Below are 20,720 nucleotides of genomic sequence, written 5' to 3' on the forward strand. Positions count from 1 at the left end.
AATTTTAAAATGAACTAGTTCAGTTCATAGTTCATACTTCAAAATTTTGAACTAAGTTCACAGTTCCAAAAATGAACTAGTTCATAGTTATTTTTTTCCATGTTGCTGCGAGATATTATTTTTCAAAATGATTGCCACAGCCCATATAGAACCACAGACAATTATTTTATCAGTTTTAACACTGAAGCTATGCGTCAGATTTTATCCATCCTCACCGACCTTGCCATAAAACTCGTTTAAATGATCATACGACGCCTCCTTGCTGCTTTTTGTTTTGATTTGTAACGTAAGTGATGATCGTTCATGAACGATCCATTCATTGCGTCTGTCACGTGACAAATGAACGAAAGACTCGGAAGGTAAAGTAATTATTTATGTTCCCTGTAAACGATTTTTGACTGCATTATAATGATTTCTTAATTCAGAATATGATCAAGATTACGTAGGTGGATGTGTTCTGGGAATTTGCCAGTTTATAACATTTAAAGCCCCTTAAATGAACGAAATGACTCGAAAAAAGATTTGTTCGTTTTAATGAACGAGATCGAACAAGAGAGTCAGTAGACACTGGTGGCTGGTGTTGCCAGATTGGGTGTTTTTTCCGCTACATATTAAGGCCGGTTTACGGTGTGTTTTAGCTGGGCTTTCGACTGGAAGGCTCTATAGAAATCTGGCACTCTATTGAACGAAGTTAAACTGAGAGAGCGTGCCGTTCACAGACACCAGAATGAACGAGTTCACAGTAACGCTCATCAGGCAGTAAGTACGTTCAGTTCACGTTCACCCAAAATATGAACGAGTTCATGAACTATCGTTCAATGAACGCGTTCAGGCACAACACTGGTTTAGTAGTGGTAAAGCGCCGTTAAAAAGTAGTGCGTGCGGTGCTCTACTAATGCAAAATCTTCAGCTGAACCGAATGACAAAAATAAACCGGTTCGAGTATTATTAATTTTTAAATGTGTTCCTGCACAACAGGTATTGTGGTAGCTATACTTTGCAAGATAGTAAATAGTTTTCCTGCCTCGACCAGCAGCCTAAATAATTTAGTGTTTACCAAAGGTTTATTCTACATAGTCTTCTATATTTTGCTCCACGTGTTGCTTATAGAATTACAAATTCGAAAATAACTCGCAATTTTTAAATGCTTTCTGCGTACAGTGATGTGTTAAAATCTCAGATCAGTTCTCTCACGTGGCACACAGCCGTTCAGTGTCGAACCCACACCATTTATAGCCTCGCAGTAACCTACAATCTTATTATGAGATTTAACTTTGCCCCAACTGGACTTGTGGATGAGCAGTGCTCTAGTCCCGCTCCTCAACTCAACTCAACTAATAAATGACTGGAAATAGTTGTAAGGCGCTGTCGCTCGCGTTATGACAGACAAAACAACTCTGCCATGTCTCTGTCTGTGCGGAACACATAAAGGCTCTGCCTTGAATTAATCACTCGCTCTTTAGTGGATCTTTGAGGATAGCGCTTGACGCAGTGAGGAGCTGCAGCTCTTTGTATTCCGAGGCCAAGAGGAACCTTGTGTGTGTGTGTGTGTTTTTTTTGTTTGCTGTTTGCTTTTTTTTTTTGCTTTTTTTTTTTTTTTTTTTTTTGCCCCCGTCCGATATCTACTGGCTCTTAGAAAATGTCAAGGGGATACATGGTGACATAGGGACCCCGGTTTGGTTACGGAGAGACTCTCGCTTCGCTCTGCGAAAAAGGTGAGTGAGAAATGCTTTGGAATGTCGCATCTACGTCGCTTCTAACGTTGGTTTTGTTGGACGAGAAATGAAAGGACTGCAAGTGTAGGCTGTGACATGTAAGTTATACGTGTGGCTTTTGTACACCCGCGTATTTGCAACAAATGCCTCGGTGTGACTTGTCTAACTTATAAATGCATCGTCGAATGTGTTGAGTTTGACAGCGCGCCTTACCAGACTCGAAATGAACATGAATTCGCTTCGTTCTGCACTAAGGCGTGATTGTATATCGACGTTCAAATGTGCACGCGAGTTGTGAGCGGGTTTCTTTTGGAGTCCTTTAGTATTCTGCATGGAATAATTTGACATGTATACACGATGAGGTCATATATGGAATTCTAAGCTACATTAACCAAGGAAACACTATATTAATGTTAGTTGATAGGTTGTTGAACTCTAAAGCGTCTCACTTAGAGATGTTTCAGGACTGAATATCTCGTGCTTTCGCTAACATCTCCAGAATGTCGCCAAATGTTTCAGGACCTTGGACAGCAGACCGGTTTAGTTTGCCGCTAGAGTTCGCCTTTAGCCAATAAAAATGACAACTGATTGCCCCTTTCAGCCCTCAGTCGCTAGATTCTATTGAATCGCGTGAGTGTATATATGTGCGATTTGTACATGGCAAATACGCTTATCATAGCTAATCGTATCCGTTTACACCAACAGAGCTCCGAAAGTTTCCCAGTCTAGTAGTGTTCATCTATTTCCAGAATGGTTATAACCATGAAAGTGTGCTGCTTACTGTATATCTGAAATACAATTGGTTTACCAGTTACTGAGTTACTGTTGAATGAAAAAGCCGTGCATGAGTTTCTCTCTGAGGACTGCACGTTAAGATTGCTAAATTAAGAAATCATTTGAAGCTAGTAGTCTAATAAATTATTCAGAGACATTATAATTGAGTTGAGATTGAATATATGACGCAGACATACTTTGGAGTAAGTCAGAATTCAAAGAATTATATGGAGTAGATGCAGTGATTTCATAAAACTTCGAGATCAAGAAAAATAACACTTTACAAACATACTCTGTTTAAAAAAAAAGTGCTAAAGGGGTTTAAAAAGAAAAGACATGAAAAATGACCAAACCCAATCTGTTTTATATGACTGTATACTGAGGAGTATCAATGCAAATGCCTAGTTATCTGTGAAATGTAAGTGTTGCATGCTTTAAACTATGAAATATGTGCATCCAATTGAATATGCGTTTTATTCACCTTGACTGACATAACTGTACAGTTACATGGACTTTGAAACTCACTCTCAGAAATCACAGAGTAACACAGTTCATAAGAAAAGAGCTTAGTCCGGCATGTTACTGTCAGAGCAGTGTATTGTAAGATCTCGATCAGCAAACAGAGCAACGGTGTCTCAGCTTGTAAGTAAAGCACCTTTCCCCTTTAAAAGACGCAAATGCATTTAGCAGGACAAACATGCACATTTGGAATGAAAGATTTTGTATTTTGAGTATAAATATAGTATTATACCTTTTTATTTGAGTATTATAAATGACTCTCCGAGGTCTCAAAACCCAAATGTTAGGATTTTAATAGCTTTTTCAAGTGCTAAGTGCAAATTAACTAAATAATTTTGGTCTTACAGAGCTGTTTTATTTTGACTATAACAGGTTGCCTACCCTGCAAAGTATTGTTGTTGCCTAAAATAATCAATGTTATTGAACTGAAGCAGGCTTTTTCAACCTTTATAGACCCAGGGACCCCTTATCCAGATTTTGAGCCAGACCCACAAAATATATATACTGCATTTCTTGTAACAAAATATATATACTGCTCTAAATGCCATGAACATGTAAGTTTATATGTTTCAAATATCTTACCCAAAGACCCTCTGGAGTACATTCAGGGTACCCGATTGAAAACCCTGTGTCGGAATGATTATTAATATTATTATTATTTTGGATCTTTGTGCATGTTGGTATCATTGCTGAAATATCATTCACTCCAACCTGTACATAGATGACCGATGGTGAATCACACTCTTTAGGCTATATCAGACACACTGAGAATCTCCACCCTCACTTTAATTCATTGGTAAAAGGCAAATCTAAATAATTCGTCAGGAGGAATTACACAAGAGCTGCGCCTAACCATAACCTAACGTTCAACAAAGAGTTGCGTTGTTAAAAAACAAACAAACAAACAAAAAAAACATAATTTGTTAGATGTGTGCATCTGTCTCTCTCTCTCTCTCTCTCTCTCTCTCTCTCTCTCTCTCTCTCTCTCTCTCTCTCTCTCTCTCTCTCTCTCTCTCTCTCTCTCTCTCTCTCTCTCTCTCTCTCTCTCTCTTATCTTGATTATGCAGCCTGAAGATTGAGTCAGCTGTTTTGTATGCAAGGTGTCTGAGCCAGGCTCTTTGTGGAGGAGAGAGCAATCGTGCCGCGGATACAGAGAAAGAAAGAGAGAGATGGATAGACAGACAGATAGACAGAGTGAGCGGAAGATGGCAAGATGGGGGTGAAAAAAACGGTATGTCTATATGTGCGGTGTTGGATTAGCACTCTCATATTAATATCATATTATCTGGCTTTATAAAAAGCATCCTTTATGCCTGCAACACTCACATATGGCATAACGAATGATAAATTATGTAGCCACCCCAATGTGCTCACTTAATACATAGAGTCATAAAACACAAGTGCAATTGTTGGTGATATGTGAGGTAGAAGGCTTTTACAGTCCCACTGAGTGTGTTTATAATGGATAAAGACAGTTCTGAACCGATCATTCTGAGAGATGAGTGCCGTGATCCAGAGTACAGAGGAGAATAAAAGAGAATATTTACATAGGTAAGGCAGAAGCAGACATTTATAGCAATCAAAACTATGAGATATTTGAAATTATAGCTTCATTATTATAATGTTGGTTTGTTTCTGTGTCTATTATAGCTGCGGTACAAATAGTATTGTAAGTAAGCTAATAAAATAACTACTGAAATAGTTTCCTTGCTTTGGCTGTTAAGATGTTAATAACTAGAATATAACAAGTATAACTCTTAATCAGAACTCTTTCACTTTTTCAAGTTTGGGGTTAGAAAGATTTTATGTTTTTGAAAAAAGTCCCTTTTGAAATCATTCTAATATGCTGATTTGCGGCTCAAGAAACATTCATTATTATCAATGTTGAAAACAGTTGTGCTGCTTAATATTTTTGTACAAACCAGTATCATACATTTTTATATATATATATAGTAATATATACTAGATCTCTTATGCTGCTGATGTTGATTATTGATGCTGCTGCATAAATAAACACATAAATCCCATAGTAGATCTAACAACGAACTTTATATAAAAGTTGATCAAGCAATCTCATTGGCTGCAGATATATTATTCCAGATTACCTTAATACATAAAACATGCATCTGATTAATTTTAGACATGCATGCTTTATTCATAAGATACCAATTTTTACTTATAGCTGTATTTTAGGAAAGCTACAGGTATAGGCACTTATACATAGCTGAGATTATACATACAAAAGTATCTATAAACACAGTGGATAAACCTCTTGGTATCATGCAGGAATGTGACATGACTATATGAGACTGGAAGGACCCTATTTTTATTCATACGCCAGTATCCTAGAACTGAGGCGGAGGAGGTTGAATAGGGAAGGAGGGGCTGTCCGTGGTCCTGAACACCCATGAGAGGCTGTTGGACTGAAGTGGCATATTGGGCTTTGATTTGTTGTGATATGAAGTATGTACTTTTGATAGATGTTTCTTGTTTACACATTGAGACGGCAGCCTTTTGATTTTAAATTGATGGGGATGTTGTAAGCCTGTGGCGATGTCCCTTGCGCTTCAACACACATTAGCAGCTGGATATGTCTTGTAGCAAACAAAGGTTTTACTATACCTGAATGCTTGAGGGCCTTCATTACAGTGACATGGAGATTCAAGACTAGGTCTGTTTCTTCACTTTTCTTATCCCGAGCACAATGCCTCTTGGCAGCAATGCACTGCCGTGTTGGGAGGGACTGACTGGGAGCTGACAGGCAGTGTTAAGCCTTGGGACAGCTTGAAATTGACAAGTAATTAAAATTTGAAGCAAATGTTCAGAAAGGGGAAATGGAGGTTTCAGTGAGCATCCGGTGGCTTCTACAATGTGTTAAATAAGTGACTGGAACTTGCAGATAAGGTTGAATTACAAAGCTGATGTCCTTAGATCCTTTGCCCTTGAGTGCTGTTTTATTTCAATTTAGCAAAGCAAAGATTGCACAGTTGTTGCGATTGTATCTCTTGGAAAGCACACAAATGGCATTAACAGCTTCACCTTGAATCAGCAGCTTGTATGAGTCATTAACCGCATGGCTAGCGATTACCGAGCGGTATGGGCCATTCCAACCCTGCAAGCACCATGGCAAAGTTTGCTTTGGAGATTGCAACTCTAACACTGAAGATGTCACTGTCAGTCGCAGCTGTCATAAATACAAATGATGCTCTCAAAGCTATTAGGATGAGATAACATTGACTAAGTGGGACCAGTGTTTTGGAACTGTTGGTGAAACAGATGGTCTCTTTAAAGAACCTATGTGTAGTTAGTGAAGGCTACAGTTCTGGACAGTACATGCAAATTTGTTTTGCAATAGATCTGGAATCTTGCTTACAGCATAAACTGGATGCAATTAAGTCCAAACAGTATTTAATATAACTAAATCGATGTGGCTATGGCATGGGTCAATGGGGCTTATTTTTTGTCAAATCTATTAATTGATTCAAAAATACAAAATGCAATTCATACATGCAATGACTTGAAAACAATTGTTCTGTGATTATTAAAATATGTATATTTTAATACAAAATGACACACACACACACACACACACACACACACACACACACACACACATATATATATATATATATATATACTAGAGAGAGAAGCAATAATTAGAGATTGTGTAAATACATACAGTATACAAATTTTATTTAAAGAGCTGTACATACAGTACATAATGCACAAATCTGTACATAAGTCTTCTGTTTCAGATGTATACCACATTATTATTATTATTATTGTTTATTTTATTTATGTTTTTTTCCTTAGTCTCATTTAAATGCCTGTTCTCATGTCATATACAGTATGTATGTATGTATGTATGTACCAAGAGCTCCTGTAAAAACCACAACAAATTCCTTGTGTGCATGCGCATACTTGTCAAATAAAACTCATTCTGATATCAGAAGTAGGCTACCTGTAAACATATATATATAAACAAAATAATATATTTGTTGCCATACATTTTTAAATGTCAGGGTGATACAACTATCCTGATATCATAATTTAAAAGCCTCATTAACAGAATGACATTCTTAAAAAAAGGAAACTTTTTTAAATGTTGTGGTATGAAATTATTTATTTGAAATAGAAATGTCATGTGGTGCAACCTATACATACAGCAAAAATAAAAAATAAATAGGAAATTATATTATCATAGAGACAATTTATTTATTTATTGCAAATGGTGATTGAGATGTGTCCAGTCGCATGTATTCAAAATGTAAGGAAATACACTATTGCTACTTGAAATGTTTTCCATCTTTAGCACTTATATATCATTGACCCATACACTGAGACCAGTTTGAAGTATCTCTTTTCATTAATGTCCATTGCTAGAAATAACTGTGCAGTTTGCTGTCGGCACTCTTATTATGGACAAATCCTTTAGTGATCAGGCATCATGTCCAGGAGCATAAGGGATATTGAACATTTCCAATACCCCCCCCCCCCCCCCCCCCCCTTCGTCGTCGGCATCCCTCCTGCGAAGTAATTAGAGGTCTGGATACAGACTAGCATGGCTGTATACCTGCAAAATCCATTAAAGCTGGTGATACATAACAGGTTTGTCAATGCTCACTTCAGAGGTTCTTTTATTGATTGAGTTTTTGAGCAGCCAGCCACTCTCCTCAAAGAGTTCTCTCTCTCTTGCTGTCATTTTCTCATGTGTGCTTGGCTGATGAATATGCACACAGTGCAGATATCAGTCAGATTGCCATGCTTTTAGGCGTTATAAGATCAGTGAAATCATAAACCATTGGTGTATCGATAAAATGTGTGATTCATGTGATGCAAAGCAAAAGTTGTGCTTTTGGGGACATGTTTTTTTCTTTACTAAACCAGGTCATTTTCTCAAAAATACAACTTTTACATACATGCTGCTCACTTATTATTTTAGCACAGTTTGTGCAGAATACAGTGTAATCAGACTTCAGCCATTAAAAAGGTTATAAGCCTTCATGTGAACTACCAGTCATTAGAGTATTAGTAGACTGTCAGCTTAATATCTGCTAACTCTTTATTTTGATGCTCCACAACAGACATTCTACTGACTATGAGTAACTTTGCAGCTACATGTCAACTTATTACTAACATGAACCCTAACTTAACAGTCTACTACATAATATACATAATAAACATAATAAAAGTGAAGCTATTTGAGAAAAGCTTCCTTTTTTAATATAAAATTGTGTGTATATATACTACAATATAGTATAGTGTGTGTATATATGCTACAAACGCTTAAACAATACATAAAGATTGTTTAATCAAATAAAACCATAGTATTTGAAATATTATTACAATTTAAAAGAACTGTTTCCTATTTTAATTTACAGGATGTTAAAATGAAATTTATTCCTGAAATGGCAAAGCTGAATTTTTTGCTGCTTAATTGTAGCTTTTTAATAATAGCTTTTATTTTACTTTGTAACAGCATCAACTTATTCCCTCTTTGCTGAATAAAAGTATTAATAATACAAAATAAAATCGTACTTACCCAAATCTTTTGAATGGTATGAATGAATCATATTTTCCTTAAAAAATATTAACAGCAAAAACTTTGTTTTCAACATTGATAATAATAAGAAATGTTTCTAAAATCCTTTTAGAATGACGAATAAACTTTAGTCAGGGTTCCATCACAGTGTCATTGTATTTAACAGGATCAATATTCTTGATCACTCTGCATGTCAAGCAAGAGCTGACGCTTGCATATACTTCACACACTCACTGTAAAATTGCTTCCTATTGAAAGAAATGTCCATATAGCAATCACTCTAATTAGTTCACATGGAAACTCAAGGCCTGTGCAATGACTCCAAAGCCAAAGCCAATATAATACTTGTGCGGCAGTCCAAATACACCGCATAAGAGTATTTCAGGGTAGACTCTCAATATAAAGCCTGAGTCCAGTAGTGTGCTCTTGTAAATTCCATGTGCAGTTCTTAATAATGCTTTTGGCTGGATGGAAAAGCATAGTGTCCTCAGCTGGTCCCTCACTGAGATATACAAGGGCTTTCATACTCTTGTCATGATCAATACTTTCTAGTTCTACTTTCTATCAAATCTTTTTGTAAATGAACGACACGCTGGCTCACTGTGAATGCTGTGTTTTTAGTTCGGTGACATGAACTGTGAATTTAGTTGTAAAATGCATAGTTAAAACACTGAATGTGTGTGTTTGTAAACTGCAATAAAATTATGGCAATAATGATAGTTTTGATGGTTTTGATAGTTTTCATAGAAATTATTACTATTATTATTAATTACATATCAGCATCATTTATAATAAAAAAAAAAGTGTAGGCGAAATCAAGTCTGTCTTCTTACATTCTTAAACAACTCATATATTTATATATGTGTTGTATTTGTCATGTGGCGAAATCAGAGACTATCCAAATGCAGGTTGGATCCAAATGTAGTGGGTTTATTAAATTAACCATCGAATAAAACAATTCAAAAGCTGCAAAACAAAACCGCGAGTAAACAAAACTGAGTGCACTAACATGACAGCTATAGCAAGACCTGACAAACAACATGGGAAACACAAGGGCTATAGATACAGTACAGACAAATTAACAAGATAACAGGGTAATGACACACACCTGTGGATACAATCAAGGGGAACCAAAAGGACTGCAAAACTAGACATAGGAAACAGGAAACTAGAAATACATTTACAACTTAAAAGTCCAAACAAACAGGGGACATAACAGAACTGAATATAAAAACACTAATAATCAATTACTGTATGTCAGTACACTCTATTTATTTACTTCAAAAATATTTTTGCATATGTAAAACCTATAAAAACATAATTTGCATATGTTTCTACTTCAAAATTTCATGTTTAAATTGAATGTGCCACTTGCTGTTTGTTTGTAATTAGTTAAGATATTTACTAGCAATTTCTGAGTGAAAACTGTATGCCATTTTTTTCAGTGTAGTTTAATATTTTAGAGTCATTTGATTGTATATATGTTAATCAGACTACTTTGTTATCTGTGTATTTCATTCTCCTGTAAAAAACATTAAGTACTTGGACTTTGTATCTTTTTCAAATACTTTACACTTTATTTTGATGGTCCCTTTTGAACATTCTGTTGGCTATACGTAACTTTGCAACTACATGTCAACTTACTTTTATTAGAGTATTAGTCTGTCAGCTTAATATCTGCTAACTCTTTTTTGTGATGGTCCTCCAATAGACTGGACTATATTGACTATAAGTAACTCTGCAACTAGTTCAACTTATTCAAACCCTACCAGTCTACTGATACTCTACTTGCACTCTAATGAGAGTTAGTAGACATGTAGGTGCAATGTTACTTATAGTAAAAAAAATGTGTTAAAGGGACCATCAAAATAAAGTGAAACCAAGTTTAAAATGTCATGACTTATTTCAGAGCTGCATTGTTTATTTCCTGACTAGAACTATGTATTAAGCAATATTTTTAAATCTCGAATACTTCTGGAATCAAGACGGCTGGAAACATGGTCTGTCACTTTGCACTCCATTTTAAAATGAAAAAATTGCACCGGTTCGTTTATCACGTTTCAAGATTTGACTCATTGCCTAGTGGGACAGAATAGGATGAGATATTAGAAATGTGTTGAGAAAGAAAGTAGAAATAAATTGAGAAACAGGTGCATGGAAACAGCCAAACTACCATCTGCTAGAAAATGCTTTTGGCCTCTGGAAGAAAAAAACAAAACAAAAAAAACCCAAAACTGTCTCATACTTGCAGATCTGATTAATGTCTTCGTCTGCTCACCAAAGACAATTCAAACAGATTGGGATATTGTGTAAAATGGGATGTCTCTCAGGAAATCAAATGGGAAGCAAAGGTAATATCATTCATCGTGTGGTGCTGTACATATGGCTGTAGAGGAGGAAAAAGCTGCGAAAGCAAACACCATGTCTGTCTTTGTGTCAAGTGTGTCACTGTTTACCCTCTCCTGGGGAAAAGCTCATTTATAATCTGACTGTGTGGCTTGTTCATCACAGTAAATAATAGGCTACTTCATGCCCACATGACAATGCAAACAGTCCACTCTTCAGGTTTCCCTCAGTTCAATCCTGCCCCCCAATTGAATCTGCAGGGCAATTTATCCGTGTGTAGAGCCGTATCACGTACGGACAGAGCGCATTCCTTTTTTATTTCTGACAGACTTATCTTGTTCATGGGGAGAAGTATACGAGAGGATATTTTCCTCTGACAGCATCACAAAAGAAAGAGTCGGGCAGGTCATCGGTCCGTATTCAAGCACGCCGGTAGCGTGAACTGTGCACTCTATACAAACAGCGGATATCAAATATTTTCCATCCTTTTGAGACGTCTTCTTGTTTTCTTTTGTCAGAGGCCACCAAGACATTTACACAAAACTTGAACTTCAAATACAAAGCTGGTGGCATAAATGTGTTATGTTGGTCAGTTGGAAGAACGTGTTTCTATGACGTATTTATGCAAATAAATGAGCCTACAAATAAATAAAAAATACAGTTAATATATGTAGAATTAATTAAATATGCCTCTTCATGGATGAGCATTTTACCAGTTTCTGAATGAAAGAAACTGATTATTTAGATTATTTTTGTTGTTTAATTCCGTTTGTAAAATTGTCATGGGGTGTTATTCCTTAAGCGTAACGATATTTAGGAATTAACTTTTATAAACGTAAAATTTTTGGAAAAATACTTCTTTAAAAAAATAAATAATAATAATTGCTGGTTTCAACTGAATGGATAGTTCACTCAAAAATGAAAATCTGGGGTCTCATTTATAAAGCGTGCGTACGCACAAAACGGGTCTGGAAACGTACGTACGCCAGTTCCCATGCAAAGGTTGTGATCTATAAAAAACAAACTTGACGGGAGAATGTGCGCACCTTTAAGCAAACTTTGAGCCGTGCGTACGCACATTCTGGAGACAAAGGGAATTGGCGACACCGATGGTGAGCTGGAGTTAAGTGTATTTTTGGTCACTTTTAGACAGAAAATCTAAAGAAATTAAACATATACAGAAAGATAATACAAATATAATTTCACTCACCAAGCCTGTCACTTGAAGCAAATATCCATCCCTTCTTAAATGTCCGCGCCAGCGAGCGTGTTGAGCCGTTTAGTGAAACTGACGCAAATAACAGTTTAAATAAATAAAATAATGATTTAAACTATGTTTTACTTCTGATATAAACATTTAGATTAAATATGCCATTCAAATTAATGGAGTTAAGCACTTAAACATGAAATCATTACTGAGAAGTTACAACATTTTTATATTCAAATTCAGTCAATAGAAATATTTGTTGTGGATGCGATGTTTTTGAACACTTTTCCTGTGGCATGCTGTGTTTTAATGTTTTAACCACAGAGATAATTTCTTATCATGATAATACAAGATTGTCTGAGAAAATAGTTTTGTGCAAATAATGCCCAAGGCCTATCTGTTTACATTAAAAATATAAATCAATTAAAAATAAAATTCAGCCAGTGGAAAAGATTGAGAAAAACTTTCTCTGAAATGTATTTTACACTATTTGATTTATGTATTCAAAAACAAGGCAAGGATAGGCAACTACTTGATTTTTATTAATGTAATGTGTCTTGTACCGTTAAACGTTATCACGTGGATGAATAATCATATGCAAATGATATGCAGATTAGGATCTGCATAGTAAAACTAGGCGTTGTAAGCTCCATATATGGTTATTTCGGGGAGGAGACGCATGTACGCACAATCTTCCGCTGACTGGGATTTATAAAGTGAATTCTGCGCAGGTTCTGGCGTACGAACGGTTTTATAAATCTGAATATTTTTTTGCGTACGCCATTTTTGGCTTTCGGGCGCACGTCCACTTTTAGTAAGGTTCCTACGCACAGTTTTATAAATGAGACCCCTGGTCATAATTTACTCGCCTTCATGTTGGTCCACACCTGTATGAATTTCCTTCTTCTGTGCGGGGAAACCATGCACCATAAACACAAAGAGCACATTTGTATGAACTTTGCATGTTTTAAACTATCTGTAAAAAAATAATATGATCAATAAGTTATGACAACGTATGTTTTTACATTGCTTTAACTCATCAGAAATAAGCAAAGTTAAGCAATGTTCAACTTATTTATAAGTTATACAAATTCAGCTAATTTTTAAGTCAGTTTAATGTAATTTAAGTTGATTATACTTAAAAATTTTAAGGCTGCAACTTTTTCTTTTTTACAGTGTAGATATTTTCCTAGATTGTTCTTTAGAACCTCTTGACCCATGACAGACCCACATTTCCCATGTAATTTATCAATGCCATTTCCTCCAATAAATAAATAAATGCAAAATACAAAATCAGCACTGTGGAATGTTTAAAGTCTGAGTAAACGTTTTCAATAAGGCTCTAGCAACCATCTGTCCATTTACTGGTTCAGAGAAATAGCGTTGATACTTAACAGGGAAGAAGATTTTCAGGGGCGTCTGTAGAGTTCTCTAGCAGACATGTGGAGCATTGTTGATGCTGAATGTGACCAAGCGCTTAACAAGAACCTGTTACTAATATGCTTTTAATATGACAAAGCCAAAAGGGCAGAGATTCTATGACCTATCTCTTGCTAATGTGCAACATTGATCCCTGCTTTTCCGGAATACCATTAAGGACTCCTATAGTTGTTCAAAGTTCAGGAGATAATTAAGTAAAATGTCTTTTAAACTCTATGACTGCAGATTGCACCAGCTGCCAAGATGGGTTTTAATGCATCAGATTTTAAGGGCCTCTAAGCATTTCTGCCACGATGGACCATAAATTTCACTTTTGGCTGGCAGAGGCTTACCTCAGAGCAAGCATCTGTCCATAATTAAGGGCTGGGGATTGTTTTATATCATTCATCTAATGCCTAGTTAAGAGGTCACATGATTAAAGAGCACTACTTTCATTAGAAATCTTTGGGAAACCAACTGATATTCCCTTGCAGTGTGGAGATAAAGAGCACAGTTGCCATAGAAACTGTCTCTGAAGTTGCCGGAAAACATACAGTCCTAGCATCTACTTATTAAAAATGTGCCAATATTCACACAGTTTGTTGGCTACGCTGTATGCTAACGCTCCAATTAGACTATCTCGCTGCACAGCGGATGGGACCTCTGTTTGCTCAGACCTCTTTTAGCGTTAATTTCATTCAGAGGTTTACATTCATCTGTATATAATTACAGTGCATACATCACTCTTGAAAGATTCAAGTTCCATATTCGTTGAAAAATTAGTTGTTAGCTTGATATAAGCCTGCTGGTTTGACAATCTGCTTTAGTATCACATCCAGATTTTTACAGACACTCAGGGACTCTTGAAGTGGAGGCAGACATCTTAATTGCATTACTGATTTGGAGTTTATTGGAGACTCAGGAGATGTAACTGAGATTTCTATCTATCTATCTATCTATCTATCTATCTATCTATCTATCTATCTATCTATCTATCTATCTATCTATCTATCCATCCATCCATCCATCCATCCATCCATCCATCCATCCATCCATCCATCCATCCATCCATCCATCCATCCATCCATCCATCCATCCATCCATCCATCCATCTGTTTGTCTGTGCTTATATTTATATATTTTTGTCAATTTTAAAAATATACACATATTTAATTCTTTTCATCACAACTCTCTCATATTATCCCTAGGCCATCTTTTTTTTTTTTTTTGTTGAGCTCTGAGAAAGAAATGAGGTGTATTTGACAGAGTAAGAGTATAGAGCTACAAAATGAACCAGATATCACCATTCAGATAATTTGATCTTGGAAGAATTTGATGAAAGATGTTGGAGTTTATATCTTGGCAAATCTAATCACAGTGTCATTGTTGCTATCTCTTTTGAAACTCCAGAGGACACATGTCTGAGAAAAATCAGAAGAGAAATCTCACAAGAAGGTGATTTGAGCATTTAATCTCATTGTTGTCTAGCAGAAACAACTGGGATATTATTTGGTGATTTTTCTTTTTCCTGTGGTCTTTTCTTGGATCCGTTTTGGGAATAGGTGAGACGAAACGGCAAAAAGCTACAGATTATTTTGCAGCCTTTTAAAAAGTGTTTGTCACTTGTTGTTTTGCCTTGAGTGGTTCCAGCCATGTAGACCTCTGCCTAGTCATTTCCACAAAAGCGGCCAATCCGATGATGATGGATTGCAGCCTAATGAAGGTGGACGTAGCATTGGGCTTTCAGGGCAGCAACTTCACACAGCAACACCTACTGAATTAAATCAATTTAACTCAGTATATTTGTGTGCCCTTAGCAATAAATTCGATCTCACTGCATGCCAAGCTTAAAGAAAGCCTTTTTACGGCAATCCCAATTCAGATTACACTGTGACATTCATTCAACCGCCTTTTCTTTCCCCGTCTGTTCACATGCTTTGCCAAAGTCCAGGTGGATTTCAGTAATTACGTTGGCATGTCGATCCGAAATGATCAAAACCCATCCCTCGTTTTCACGTGAAAACGTTCTTGCCAAATGAGGCGATAATACGCGAGTCCTTAACGGCAGCCTTGCCCGTGTTGTATGAAGATGATTTGCAGGCCTGCGGTTTTAATGATTATTATCCAGGCCCGACAGCTGGTAGAAACAGTGGTGCCTCCCCAGCTGCAGCGCGTGAGACTGATGCTCCACCTGTTGTCTCCTTACCCACATGCCCACTGCTTCTCATTAAACAGCGCCGGCTTTCACAGCCAATCAGAATGACCCGCTGATTACCTATTGTGAAGGCGGGAAAAGACTGGAAGAGAGAGATACTGTAAAAGAGAGAGAGAAAAAAGGGGAGCATGAAAAGCACTTTCTCACCATGGGATTGGAGATTGCAGCGCGCGTGAGGTGTTATCCTGAAGATAAATATGGATATTCACGGAAGCACTGCGTGCCAATTACAGCTTCTCACTTCAGCGCTGGACCACCTGAGCCAGAAAGCAGTAAGAGAGTTAAAGACGTGAGAACGATCTCCTCTGGGTTCTGCTTGAGTAGAAAAGCAGGAAAAAAGTAGAATGTGATCAGGCTGTGCTGTGGGTATTTACCTCCATCTGATCCTATCACTTTTACACAGCCGTGGAGTAAGTGTACACGCTGTTAAAACGTCCTATAGATTTAAAGCAGCGCAGAGAGGCACACTCCAGTTTTACAGAGCTATCAGATGCAAGTAAAGAAGGATATTCCAGCCTAATGTTGTCTTTTTTGTGCTTGTGTGTGTTCTTGAATACTACAGTAAATGATCAAGCCATTCTCAAATGAGGCTTTTAAAGTCTAGATCGATTAGTAATGAAATATTTAACATGCAGGGTTATAAAAGGCAATCAATGAAATGCGCAAATGATGAAAACTCAGGGGTGGGTTGGTGCTCTATTTTTCCATTTGTATTTTTTTCTGGCATCTAAAAATGTAAAGAAGAAATTAGTCAGTAAATAAAGGCTCTCAATTTTGGACTGGATTGAAGAAAAGCAAGTAAAGAGGTTACTGTTGGCCTTAAATGGGAAGGCTATGCCATGCCCAAAAGCGTTGTCTTTCTTAAAAGGGCTTTGGAATTTTGTGGATCATTGCTCTAATTCTCATTTTCTTGTTGCTATTTCCCTCATAAATGCATGCAAACAGCTGTCAGCAAATGTTATCTGCTGCATGTTAGCTTCAACATTTTGTGCTTGTATAGAAAAACAAATTGTACAACCATTTTGAGTCTTCGCAAACATAGATTTGGCACTCGCATCTTGGCAATTTCTGCAAATGGGGTACAAATGGTGTACAAATCGTCCAATTTAATTTTTTTAAGGTTACCTCTCCCACCTCAGAGGTCTTGGCCTTCTCATCTGAATCCAATGATGATCAAACAACAGTGTAATTTTTACACAATCTATTGAACTGATTTTCAATTATTGCAGCAAAAATATATTAATATTTATCATTTTTCTTTCATTTGTTGCAAAATATAAAGTTTATGACTAGCAACGAATCAGCATTAGGTCCCAAGCTAGCTTAATTTAGACAAAATGCAAATTTTTTTCTTTTAAACAAGCTCTATCTTGTATCCTCATTGTGGAAAGGGTAATTTGCTTACAAACATGCTGCAGTTTGCCCACACTTACATTCCTAGTAAGAAATTCAATGCATTGTCTGTTCTCCCCACCCCCAACAAACCCAGACCTTTTCCTTCCTTCATTCGAATTTCCTAAATGTAATAACCAAATCTAAAAATCCCTCCAAGGATGTGCTCAGGTAATCGGCAAGACAATAACAGAAGTGCTGTCCTTCCTGCGGCAAACCAAACCCAATCTTATTTGATTAACATTACATAATTCATCAGATTAGCTATGATTTATGACCTTTGAATTAATAAATCCACTCAGTTCATACGCTGTCAACCTTGTTTGTTATGAGTGTGACTTTTATTGCTCCTCTCCACCCATGAGAGTGAAGCATGCTTGTGAAAATACAGTAAAGCGCTGAGGCTCTTAAGGCACCCAGCTGCTTAAAACGACGAGGGCTGGGCACATTAATCACGTTATAAAAAGGCAGAAAATCCAATTAATTCTATTTGATATTCCAATAAGATCTGGGTCTGATTAAAAACTCTAATCTCTTCTGACCACCATATAAATCTACATTACCCACATTCAAAACAGTGGGGAATATCTCCCAGAGTGGAAAAGAGACCTTTTTTTTTTTTTTATCCAAACAACTGTATCCCTAACTGTCTGATCATATTTTCACGGTTAAATGCTTATCTCTGGTGGTTCGCGTTTTTTTCCTGTGTACTTTTAATTAGAGCGGTTGTGTCTTTCACCTCTCATTACTCACATTGCTCCAGAAACCTCCAATGCTATGAGCCTTGGTAGAGCCAATGCTGGTTTCATCGTATTACATTTACATTTACATTTAGTATATACATATACACTCACCTAAAGGATTATTAGGAACACCATACTAATACTGTGTTTGACCCCCTTTCGCCTTCAGAACTGCCTTAATTCTACGTGGCATTGATTTAACAAGGTGCTGAAAGCATTCTTTAGAAATGTTGGCCCATATTGATAGGATAGCATCTTGCAGTTGATGGAGATTTGTGGGATGCACATCCAGGGCACGAAGCTCCCGTTCCACCACATCCCAAAGATGCTCTATTGGGTTGAGATCTGGTGACTGTGGGGGCCATTTTAGTACAGTGAACTCATTGTCATGTTCAAGAAACCAATTTGAAATGATTCGAGCTTTGTGACATGGTGCATTATCCTGCTGGAAGTACCCATCAGAGGATGGGTACATGGTGGTCATAAAGGGATGGACATGGTCAGAAACAATGCTCAGGTAGGCCGTGGCATTTAAACGATGCCCAATTGGCACTAAGGGGCCTAAAGTGTGCCAAGAAAACATCCCCCACACCATTACACCACCACCACCAGGCTGCACAGTGGTAACAAGGCATGATGGATCCATGTTCTCATTTGTCTGAATGTCTCAACAGAAATCGAGACTCATCAGACCAGGCAACATTTTTCCAGTCTTCAACTGTCCAATTTTGGTGAGCTCGTGCAAATTGTAGCCTCTTTTTCCTATTTGTAGTGGAGATGAGTGGTACCCGGTGGGGTCTTCTGCTGTTGTAGCCCATCCGCCTCAAGGTTGTGCGTGTTGTGGCTTCACAAATGCTTTGCTGCATACCTCGGTTGTAACGAGTGGTTATTTAAGTCAAAGTTCTGGCACCAACAACCATGCCACGCTCAAAATTTCTTAAATCATCTTTCTTTCCCATTCTGACATTCAGTTTGGAGTTCAGGAGATTGTCTTGACCAGGACCACACCCCTAAATGCATTGAAGCAACTGCCATGTGATTGGTTGATTAGATAATTGCATTAATGAGAAATTGAACAGGTGTTCCTAATAATCCTTTAGGTGAGTGTATATATATATATATATTAAATATATAAACATGCAATCCTCTCTGTATCCCAACATAAAGCCGTGTGCCCCAGTGTGGGAATGTTCTGAAAAGAGCATGGCGAAAGCAGGTCTCATCTCATCAGCAGAGCAAAGTCCTGGTTAAATATGCAAGAAGCCTTTCTGCTAGACATTCCCTCAGGAGATGGATCAGAAGCTGCTCCATCTAACCTGTGAAGAAGAGGAAGGGTGCTCTGAAGGATACACTGTCCCTTGTCGCACATATCTTACACATCACCTCTGTTTACACCAAATCGGCTGGTCACAAAATTAAGCTGTGTTGAGTGATGTATAAAACTTTAATCACATACTCAGTAATTGACGTTTTCCTCCCCACTTTCTTCTTCACTCTCCCATCGGACTATAACCATTTAATCACAAATTCATCTGAGAAACGTAATTCTCTACAAATTGAAATAGAAATATGACCTTAAAAACGACAGTCTGGGTCAGGCTAAAGCATATGAAGAGATGTTTCTGCCATGAACCAGTTCAGTATTCACAGATTTCAGTTTTGATTTTACTACTTGCTTTTAGTTAGAACTTTTTTTTCTTTTTGAAATGGAAATCGATACAGTACACTGCGCACACCAGGATATCATTAATACACTGGAAATGTTAATTCATAACATTACATCTTGCATTGACACAAATGCATTAAGCCCAGCAGGAGAGAAAACAATCCAATGCAACTAAAAGGCAAAAAACTAAAGTGTAAAGAATGTAAATGTAAAGAATATTTGCGAACACACCGAGTCCAACAGTTTGTATCACGCCTTTTTGCGCATTCCAGAATATTAGTCTTTATTATTGGTAGGGATTTTTCAGTGGCTCGTACTGCAGTTTTCATGTTACCACTAGGTGGCAACAAACGACTGTATTTATGAATGAGTCATTTGAATCATTCATTCAACCAATTTGCTCAAAAATGCGTTTTTATTTCAGAGCCATAGCCTTGTGGACATTGCTCCGATATCAATGCAGTAGCGTTTCAGAGGGCCTGAGTTTGAGTCCTGGCTCGAGGCCCTTTCCTGATCTGTTTCCTGTCATCTGTACACTGCTCTATATAGGCAAAAATGGCAAACATATAACATATACAATAAAAAACAAACAAACAAAAAATTATTATTATATATTCAGAAACAAAATAAATGACAGGTTTTATAAGTGAGCCATTGCATCATTTACTCAACCGATATGTTCAAAAGCGCCAAATCTATCTATCTAACTATACACAACACTGCTGAAAAGAGCATGCTGTATATATATATATGCTGCTTTTTTCACCAGTGATATTGTGCAATTTTTGGTCACAAAAATTGGATTTGGTGCAGACCTCAACATTTAAAAATCTACATCCGTCGTGTTACGTTATCATCATTCTGCAAGGCACATCTGTTGTATATAACAAAATATAAGAAAGCCAGACAGTTCTCCATGGCTCCATGTCCTTGCCGGTGTATATTTTGTTTGTATATGTGTGTGTGAACAACACATTTTGGCAGCAGGTGCATAGTTCTAGTGTAAGACGCTGGCAGTGGGCCCTGAGGATACTGCTGCCTTTGTCATGCCCATGTTTGCGCTGGACTGCATCTGCGTTCACTCCTCTCGGGCTCTGAACAGCTCATGCCGTAGCAGATCTCTGCTCTGCTCAGTGGTAATATTAACAGTTAGTGTGTAAGACAATAAAATGCAGATTGCTT

General features: G+C 37.1%; 1 protein-coding gene across 2 annotated transcripts in view; it reads left to right on the plus strand.

Annotated features, from left to right (window-relative positions):
• The first annotated feature begins 717 nt into the window (after positions 1-717).
• The window catches only part of elfn1a (extracellular leucine-rich repeat and fibronectin type III domain containing 1a), a 111,206-nt gene continuing 91,203 nt past the window's right edge, over positions 718-20,720 (plus strand). Inside the window, exon 1 of one of the 2 annotated variants that reach the window (XM_079871787.1) lies at positions 718-1,715. The gene's annotated coding sequence lies outside the window, so the exon portion shown is untranslated. Of the gene's footprint in view, positions 1,814-20,720 lie in introns of both variants that reach the window. The other variant, XM_079871788.1, reaches the window with a different exon arrangement.

This window comes from Squalius cephalus (genome assembly GCF_949319135.1).
Source record: "Squalius cephalus genome assembly, chromosome: 1".
Lineage (NCBI taxonomy): Eukaryota > Metazoa > Chordata > Actinopteri > Cypriniformes > Leuciscidae > Squalius > Squalius cephalus.